Source organism: Cajanus cajan, chromosome 3, assembly GCF_000230855.2.
Source record: "Cajanus cajan strain Asha chromosome 3, NIPB_CcT2T_4, whole genome shotgun sequence".
NCBI lineage: Eukaryota > Viridiplantae > Streptophyta > Magnoliopsida > Fabales > Fabaceae > Cajanus > Cajanus cajan.
Genome location: NC_138519.1, coordinates 41,100,558 through 41,111,066, shown reverse-complemented (window position 1 = coordinate 41,111,066; position 10,509 = coordinate 41,100,558).

The window sequence follows — 10,509 nt, the reverse complement described above, 5'->3', positions numbered from 1 at the left end:
GGAGTATCCCAGTTATCCTTATTCGGGTGACTCTTTTGATTTTCTGGTTTTGCTGCCTCTGCGTAGGCTGTTATCCGCTGGGGGATTCTGTTGTGATGATTTTGTCTCCACAGTCCACGATGCTGCTTCGACGGTTGTTTTTGATTTTGGTGCCGCTGAGGGCTGGATAATGCAGGGATCCGTCTAGGGGATGTGCAGTTACTCATAGGTTCTTGTGTCCCAACTTTCCATTGCGTAGTTGGTGCCCACCGGGAAATTCTGATTCCGTGGGGATGCAGACACAAAGATGCTCTTCCTGAGGTGAGCGATGCCTTATGATTGGCTGACGTCCTTTCGACGTTGGTGGAGTATCCCGGTTATCCTTATTCGGGTGACTCTTTTGATTTTCTGTTTTGTTGCCTCTGCGTAGGCTGTTATCCGCTGGGGGATTCTGTCGTATTGATCTTGATTGGCCTCTTCTGTTAGGCGGATTATCTTGACGTTCGGTTTTTTGGTTGAATACTGAATTCCGCTTGGGGAATGGGTATCGATCTTTTTGGATTTTCCTTTTTTGGAGGAGTGCCTCTAAGTAGGCGAATGGGGATTGAGGATCTTATGTATCCCAGAGTATTATTTAGAAAGCCTCTTCAGGCTTAGCTTCACTCATTGCTTGAGTTGGAAAGCTATCTTCCATTGAGGAAGTCTGAGCCCTTTGACTCGGATATTTTGCTTGGATGATCATGCTTCCATTGGGGAATCTTGTTGATCTTGCTCTGATAGCTTTCACTGGGAATTCGGCCCAAGTGTGCAAGCTGAGATGTCTCTGGGGAGTATTATTTCGGCAAGCCTCTCCAGGCTCAATTATTCTGTATGATTGTTGGATTTTCTCTTTTTGAAGGAGTGTCTCTGAGTAGGCGAATGGGGATTGAGGATCTTATGTATCCCAGAGTATTATTTAGAAAGCCTCTTCAGGCTTAGCTTCACTCGTCGCTCGAGTTGGAAAGCTATCTTCCACTGAGGAAGTCTAAGTCCTTTGACTCTGATATTTTGTTTGGATGATCATGCTTCCATTGGGGAATCTTGCTGATCTTGCTCTGATAGCTTTCACTGGGAATTCGGCCCAAGAGTGCAAGCTGAGATGTCTCTGGAGAGTATTATTTCGGCAAGCCTCTCCAGGCTCAATTATTCTGTATATTTGTTGGATTTTCTGAATTTTGCCTTTTTTCAATTTTTGGCTTTTTCTGTATTTTTGCCTTTTTTGTTGATTTTCGGCTTTTTCTGTACGGAGGGATCTCAAACACACTCACAGATAAAGTATGCAGAGGAATGAAGATGTTGTTGATGTACAAAAGAATGGGCCAATACGGGCTGTATTGAATTCAATACGCCCGTATTGGTGTGGACGTTATGGCCAATGCTGCCGTATTCATTTCAGTACGCCCGTATTTGAGTTGAAAATTTGTTCATAACCCTAATTTTAGTACGGGCGTACTGAACATGGTACGGGCGCATTGTTTTTTCTGAAGTTTATTTGTTTTTTTTTTGTTTTTTTGTTTTTGTTTTTTTTTTTTGTTTTTGTTTTTTTGTTTTTTTGTTTTTTTGTTTTTTTTTTTTGGATAAACAGAGAATAAGTGATCTTCCAGTACACCTATCATCTGTATGCATGTATGCGGTATGATGCACCTAATTCTATTTGATTTATTTTTCAAAATAATTAACCGATGCGTTTCTTTGCTTGGATTTTGCCATTCCTCTTAGACGGGCTGTGCGCTGCCGATTTCTGTAACCGAGGAATGATGCGTGTTATATCGAGATTGGTGTCATCAACCCAGTGATCGTTCCCTTCCTTTAGAAGATGTATCAACCCTCCTATTGACCACTATATCTCCATGTTTCCACTAGATTATTCTAAAATCGTTTGGGACAAGAGAAAAGAAGGGAAAGGTATTTTTGTTCAAAAGTTTGTGTTTTAGAGGGGATTATTATTGTTTTGAAAACGGTTTTTGTAAGAATGGCTGGCCAAGGTAGGCTCATGTGTTTAGGCTTGTTTGATTAAACACTTATGAAGTTAATAAAGTCTTGTTATTGATGTTGTGATTCGACAACTTTGATGGTACCATCATGGATTTCTTTTGTTTTTTGATAGTCCTTATTTTTGCCTAAAACACCCCTTTGTGGCGTCTCAGCGGACCTTTGTTTTTGTTTATTTTTGCAACCCTAATTTTTGCCTAGGTCACCCTTTCGTGGGATTCCTAGCGGGTTCTTTGCTCTTATTTTTGCGCAGCCCCCTTTTTGGGTTTCCTGCCGAGCTTTTTTATTTTTATGATTTTTGTTTTTAAAGGATTTCTTTTTTATCCATGATGGCACTTGTCGAGGCCAAGGAATGGTGCTCCAAGTTGTCACACACACTTCCACATAAAAATGATGCGGGTTTATTGTTATTAAGACAATTTTAACCTCATTCATGCTTATTCAAACAGGGTTAAAATAATGTGGTCTAGAAATTTATTGCAAGCAAGAAAAGAAGCAGTAAGAAATAATAAAGAATGATTTTATTATAATTATAGCGGAAACATGTGCCCTATCGAGGCTCGGGGGTCGGGCTGTCCCCGAGGAGTAATCTCTAACAGTCATCAGGTTTATACATCCCTATCGGAAGGAGAAGAGCACTTGATGACGACGACCGGCCTTGACGCTTGTGAACCGGCCTTCCTAAAGATCTGGCTTAAAGAACGTCGAGAAGGATCTTGGTTCCTCTTCGTCCTTTGATCTTTTATTAGGGTTGTATCCTAACCCTTGTTTCCCCGGATTATCCTTAATAATGGGTAGCTCGGGAATTCCCTGGGAATCCTTGCCAAGTCCTTGTCCAGACAAGTATCCGTTCTTGGTGAGCATGTAGGCTACCTTCTTCATTTCTCGGGGAAACGTTTCGACATTGGCGATCTCCAATGCTTGGAAGGCGGTCTCTAGAGATTCCTCTGCTGCATCCACGTAAGGTATGGCAGATGGCTTGCTGATGAGTATGTCATCTTCAGCTTGTACGGTCACCAGCTTGTCACCCACTATGAATTTGACTTTCTGGTGGAGCGTAGAGGAAACAGTTTTCGCATCATGAATCCAAGGTCGGCCGAGGAGACAGCTGTATGCGAGAGTAATGTCCATCACTTGAAATTCGACATTAAAGATGGTGGGTCCAATTTGGATTGGAAGATTAATTTCTCCCACCACTTCTCTCTTAGAACCGTCGAAAGCTCGGACGATCATGTTGCTCGGGCGCATTTGGATTCCCTTGATTGCCATTTGATCGAACGTTCTTTTTGGCATCACATTCAAGGAAGATCCATTATCCACCAAGACTTTAGCGATGTGATATTCCTTGCACTTTACAGAGATGTGCAAGGGCTTGTTGTGATTTGGTCCCTCAGTGGGGATTTCTTCATCGATGAAAGTGAGGTGATCATTAGCCGTGATGTGACTAACAATCCCCTCAAACTTGTCTTGGGAGATAGTGTGCGACACGTATGCCTCGTTCAAGACTTTCAACAGAGCTTGTCGATGCGGTTCGGAGCTTAGGATCAACGACAAAAGAGTAATCTTTGCGGGCGTCCTATGAAGTTGATCTATGATGGAGTACTCGCTCTGTTGGATATATTTTAACAGCTCGACAGTCTCCTCCTCGGATTCTTTATTTTCCTCGGTTTTCTTTTTTCCTTTTTCTTTTCCTTTATTCTTGGGAGCTTTATCATGAAGATCTTCGGGAGTGTAGATCCTGCCACTCCTAGTCATGCCCCCAAGTCCAGCGATGTTAGAGATATCGCTGTCGGCAGAAGAATGGATGTCGTATATCCATGGCACAGCCTTATTCGATTCGTAGGGAAAAGGTCATGGAGCAGTGATCCTTAACGGTGTCGGACCTTCCCCTTTATTTGTCTTGATTACTAACAACGGAGTTGATGTGCGTTCGCTTGGCGCGGTTGTTGGCTTACACTTAATAACAAATGGCGTGCGATCCATTCTGAACATACGCATCGGTTAACTCTTTCTTTTTATTAATGTTTATTAATGAATTACTAGGAGAGATGTATGCAATGCACTCCCCTAGATCCCTCCATGATCTTTGATAAGAATGCATGATAAGAGATGATGGCGTTGAATATGCATGCATTGTGTTTATTCAACTAAGCATTATCATGTTTTCAGGATGTTCCTAAGATGATGCATGATATTGCTTGGTTTGGATAAATAATTTTTTTCTTAGTTGGGTATTTTGTTTTTTGTATTTTTTGGGTGAAAAGGGAAACTACCTATATGAATGTGATGAAGGTAGATGTTAACACCATGTAATGGAAGATTCTTATTCCTATTTATTCTTATTTTAAAAGGGAATGTTGTATGTTTAAAGAATGCAATGTATGCTCAAACAATGTCACATAAACAATGCACAAACAATTCACTCATCCACGAACAGTCACGAGCGAATCACGAGGTAGGGGTATCCTGCAGAAAAGTGCATATTCAAGGAGGTTCTAACTGTTCTCACCGGTCCAAGGCCCCCAAGGTGCCCCCATTATAGGGACCCAATTCCTCTCGTCGTAAGTCGATGGAAAGCTCCAACGCACTGTCGGACTCGAGTTCATGGTTTTCACCTTGAGTGATGTTTTCCGACAACAGTCTACGGGCACCTATAGACCCATTCGACAACCGGCCGTACTAGCATCCACTCCCTATGGCTTTCCACTCATGCCCCCGGGTATAGAGGGAACTGTTGTGTGCAAAGGTTCGTGTGCAGTTTGTATTTCAAACAATTGCGAAAATTTTAAACATTCAACAGTTATTAAAGCCAATTAGATAAAACATATTATCATACAAGCGAGGGGTAACGAAGTAATTTTAAACTATTATTTTAGAAATAATCCATCACTAAATGGGACTGACTCTCGAGGCTTCCCCAGTAGAGTCGCTATCTGTCGCACCCGCCGAAACGGACATTGGCATTCGCGACGATGGTTGGACTCTTTTTAAGTTTTGAAAAATGATGGATTGTTAGAACGACTTATTCTCAAACTGAGACCTCATCGAGCTAACAATTTTGTTTAAATGACTCTCACCAATCCATGTTAATCCCAAGCGGGACCCTCCATGGATTAGTGGTTTTCGCAAAAAGAAGGGGTTCTTGGAGTCGCCACCAATGTTTTACTCAAAACATTGGAAAAAGATATAAGGCAATTGAGTTTTCGCAAATCAACTTCGGCCATTACAACCAGAGTTGGGTAAGGGAGTCGGTTACGCGTGAGGAAGGTGTTAGCACCCCACAACGCCCCTTTCGGGTTCCCTATGACAGATTATTTCATAAACAATAGTGTAAAATTACTAAATTACTCCTATTTATTAGAAACGATTATAAGTATAATATTTACATGATGAAAGATTTAAACGTGTAATGCAACAATCAAAAAGCGGTAAAAGAAAGGATTTTGGGAATAAACCTTTGAAGCGTGCTTTTATATATTCAAAACGAAGTTTAGGAGGCTTTTTGGCGCTCCTTCCCACTACACGTCCGCTCGCTCCTTTCCCTAAAGATAATTTTTACTATGGAAATCAGAGAGATTTCCCTTCGACTTGTTCGAGTCTCAAGCTAATGGCTCATGACTCAAGAACTTCGTCGGATTGGCTCTCGGAAAGACTTCTAGGGCAGAGAATAGCTCAAAAACCCAAGAATACTCAGCACGAGGGTCCAGAAGTCTGGAAAAAGTGTGGGAGGACGTGCCAATGACGTCCTATTTATAGGATTGAGGCGCAATACGGCCTGAAAGTTCAATACGGCCCGTACTGGGTTTTTGAACTACAGTACGGCCGTATTGAATTTGGTACGGCCCGTACTGAGCCATTTTGAACTACAGTACGGCCGTATTGAATTTGGTACGGCCGTACTGAAGTTCAAAAACTTCAGTACGGCCGTATTGAGTTCACTACGGCCGTATTGCAGTTCAAATGGCTCAGTACGGCCGTACTGAACCTCTGGGAAGGTGTATTGAGCTCCAATCCTCGCACACCCTTATTCTAAGCTACTCTAAGACTTCTAGACCTACAAAGAATCATCCTAGGGTCTTCCAGGAGTCCTTCCGGCTGACTTTCCTTCGGTCTTTGAGAGTCTTTGAGCTTTATTTCCGACCCGGACAATTTTAGGGGTCTACAGAAGCAAACCCAACTAATACGCAAGCCCATCTCCCGATACAATCAAATCAAAGCAAAGCAAAAGTGCCTTGCGGCTGTCGCGCCTCTCTCTCTGTCTCTGTACCTTGTGTTTGTCCTTGTTGTTGAAGATTACTAGGGGTATTTATATTCCTTCCTCCGATCACATAATGCACATACTTTGTTGGATCAAATTCCCCCTTTTTTTCGGGGCTCCCTTCGAACTGATATCCAAAGATTCCCTGTAACAAGATGGTTTGAAATGATGGTTTATTACAGGTTCTGGTGACATGAATAGGATGAGCATACGAATGAGCCGGAACATGGATAACGTAGTGGTTCGAGCTGGTCGAGAGTACGAGATTACTGACCAAAGACTCTTCCATTGAGATGGGCCGAAGCCCTGCTAGCGAAGGAATGCATCCAACAGTGTTCTGTCTCATTGGTCCTCTCATGCTAGAATTTTCTCATAAATCCACTTTGTTCTCCCGGAAATCACTTTCATTATAATACATGACTTATGTGACTTCGATCTGATACCTCTCGATTCAGAGAGGAAATGCGCATTTGTATCATTTTGACTCTCCCCATCTCGAATTCTACTAATTGGATATGGGACTGGTTGTGAAGGGAAGCTTTGTGGGAGAAAGGAGGAAAAGGTCAGGCTAGTAAAGGCTTTACTCAAACATATGGGATAGATTATGAGGAAGCCTTTGCCCTGGTAGCCAAGATGAAGTCTGTTCGTCTCCTGCTCTCTATTGCTGCAAATCGAGATTGGCCTCTGTTCCAATTAGATGTTCAAAATGCCTTCCTGAACGGGGACCTAAAGGAATAAGTTTACATGAGTCCTCCACCCGGTTGTGTAAAGGGGGGGAGAACAAGAGAGGTCAACTGGAGTGGAAGCCAAACGACGAGGCCAAGAATCTGTGATCGATCCAAAGAAAAATTGCCAGATACGATTATGCTCCCCCTTCGTACTACCAATGTGATTCTTGCCCGGCTTTCTTTCGGCTTAAGAAGGTTGCGGTGAGAATGAGGATCACTTCGGAACTCTAGGAAAATGGGCCCAAACACTCAAGCTTAAGTCTCTATAAAACTAAGGTAGGAAACCTTAGTGAGTGTAGGAAACTCCCAATCCTCTCCGTGAGAGTTATGTATGCACTCAATCTAAATTGTCTAGCCAACAGTGTAAAGCCTGAAGAGGCTAGGAAAAGAATACTTGTAAAGCCTGGAGGGGCTTGTCAAAGAATACTTACTGCTAGCTAGAAGTGGCTGAGAAGAATATACTAGCGTTGGTGAGTGAAGCTGACGGGCCAAGAGTGGTCGAGAATACTTGGAGAACTAGAAGTGGTTTAAGAATACTAGCGTTGGTGAGTGAAGCATATAGGCCAGGAGTGGTCGAGAATATTTGGAGAACCAGAAGTGGTTTAAGAATACTAGCGTTGGTAAGTAAAGTTGACGGGTCAGGAGTGGTCGAGTATACTCAAGGCCAGGAGTGGTCGAGAATACTCAAGGCCAAGAATGGTCGAGAATACTCAGGTTTAGGAGTGGACGATAATACTCAATGTTCTTCATTTCATATCCAGTGGAACCCTTCAAGTTGAAGGAGACTGGACGTAGCTCTGTTGAGCGAACCAGTATAAAATGATTGCATTCTTTATTTACTTAGACGCAAATCTTCCTTATTGATGAAAACTTTGTGAAAGACTTCGTCCAATGTTTATATATCTTTAAAACAACTTTTAGAAGAATATGCTAACTTTGCTTGACAGACTTATTACACTAAAAGTTTCATCTTCCACTTATTCCTAAACGAAACTATCTTGGAAAGGAAAATGTAAGAACTTCAATTAATATTTTTACAGTACATTTTCCCTAGTGGACGATAAATCCTTCAGACGCATTGATCGTAAGTTAAGCAAACTCTTCATAACTGTCTGATATTCAAAAGTGTAGTGGACGAAGAGCACTACTCTTGCGAAAACGGTTTTCAAATACCTTTGATCACACACACATATTTAACCCCCCTTCTATGTGTGTTTCCACTAACCTCAGCTTTGATATTTGTTTGTTTGTATAAATTCTGTATTTGTTTGAATTAAAAATTGTACACAAACCATAGCACACAATAGTGCCCCTATACCTGGGGGCATGAGAGCGCAAACATAGGGAGTGGTTGACGTACGACCGGCCCTAGAATGGCCTTAGAGCCTGTAAGCCTTGTCAGAAATTACACTCAAGGTGATAACCAATTACTCTAACTCGAAATACTACGACAGACCTTAGAGTTTGCCAGGTAATGGTGTTAGAGATACTTGGTCCCTATAATGGGGGCACCTTGGGAGCCTTTAAAGACTAGTGAGATTAGAACCATCCTATACAATGCACTTTTCTTGACAGAGACCACAAACTAAGGATTTGGACGTGACTGTTCATGGGTTACGTTGCATGAGCATATGTTTGTTGCATTTTGTTTATTCAAACCTACAACGAAAATAGAGACAAGAGAAGAGCATGAGAAAACGAGAAGAGATACAAGAGAAGAGGAAAACGAAAATGAAAACGACAACAAAATTTACCTCTTTAGAAAATGAGAGCGCGAGAGAGTAAAAAAATGAATGGAGTGAAAGATTAAAGAGAATGAGATTTGAGGGAAATATAAAAAGTTTCTAACGATACTTTTTAAATTGGTTATTTAAGAACCGATTTTGTATACTACATACAAAATCGGTTCTGAAATAACCGATTTTAAAAGTAGCACTTTTAAAATCGATCATAAAATAACCGATCTTAAAAGTACTTTTAAGATCAGTTATTTTATAACCGATCTTAAAAGTTATGTCTGATACAACTTTTAAGATCGGTTAAATTTGAACCGATCTTAAAAGTGTTCATATTATTTACAAAATTGTCACCGCATCACTTTTAAGATCGGTTACCTTATAACCGATCTTAAAACTCTAATTTTAAATCGAATTTTTGCACTAGAATATGGCTGGTAGACATGATATAGCTTAGCTGATACTATTTATGATTACTTCATTCATTCTCATGATTACTTACTTGTTTTGATACTTCTTTCTTATGTAAGAAGTAGTGATTAGGTTTCTTGTGTGGCAAGCATATGTGCAAGTAGTAGTGGACGAAGTATTGTGCTAATCAACTAGAAACTATTAGGACCTTTAATTTGGTTGAGCTAGTGATCTGTTGAAGGTATTACGAGTCTATGGTTGATGGAGTTTCTAATATCTATAGCTGTAGTGATTGAATCTAAGGAGGTTGTATGTTGAGAATTGAAGTTTGGTGTTCTTGATGAGATGCCAAAATGTTGGTAATTTCCTTAAGTTTTGGTACTTGAATATTAACCTTTTATGGCTTAGGTAGCATATGAGTTTTATTTCAATTTCTGAGTCTTTTGTATTGAATATGTGAGTTATTTTGGTTTAGGATTGTAGTGGGAAGCTTGGATGTGAGTTTGGGGTGGAAAGGAGTGAGTTTGGAAGGTTTGAGTTATTTTTGTAACCTTAGACGTTGGTACACTCTTTTGCTTCTGGTGCAGGGGATATTTTTTCTGCAGTTTTGTTGTGCCAGTACAAGTAATTTATTGACAGAATTAGATTTTGTGGTCTTCATAAAAGTTGTATCCTTGGATGTTATATTTCCAATGGCACCGGAATCATGTAAAACGGAGGTCTAGAACTCCAATTATGGCTGTTTTAGTGAACAAAGGTCTAGTTGTTAAGACTGATTATATCTGTTACGGTTTTTGAAATTTTTAGCTAAGAAGATTATCTTTTTAGAATTTCATATCTTCATAAGATTTGTAGGTTACTCTCTTATATTTCTTTTGAGATATGTTTGAGCTTATTTAGATGAGTACAACTCTCTATCTGTTATTTTCCTTGACAATTGTTGAAGGGAGATGTATGTTGTCATGATATTTTTGAGTTATTAGGCAATGCAAGGATAAAAACTGATTTTGCTATGATGTTTTGAGGTGTTGTCATGTTTATTGAAAGGTTTTTTTAAGGTTGTACAATGCTATGTGGTAAAATTGATTCATGTACATGCTATATGGTGTAAAATAGTGATTGATTGATATATATGCTTGGGAAGGATATATTTGAAAGTTTAAACGGGTATTCCCACATGATTTGAGATGCATGTATGATGATATGAGGATAGATGACATTATGGATCAATTAGTGGATGTTCGTGTGTTTAGTAAGATTGACCTTAGGGTGTGATATCATCATATTAGAGTTGAGGGTGAGGATATATCCAAGACAACTTCATGCTAAGTTATCTAAGTATGATTTTTTTGTTGTAAGAGGTGAG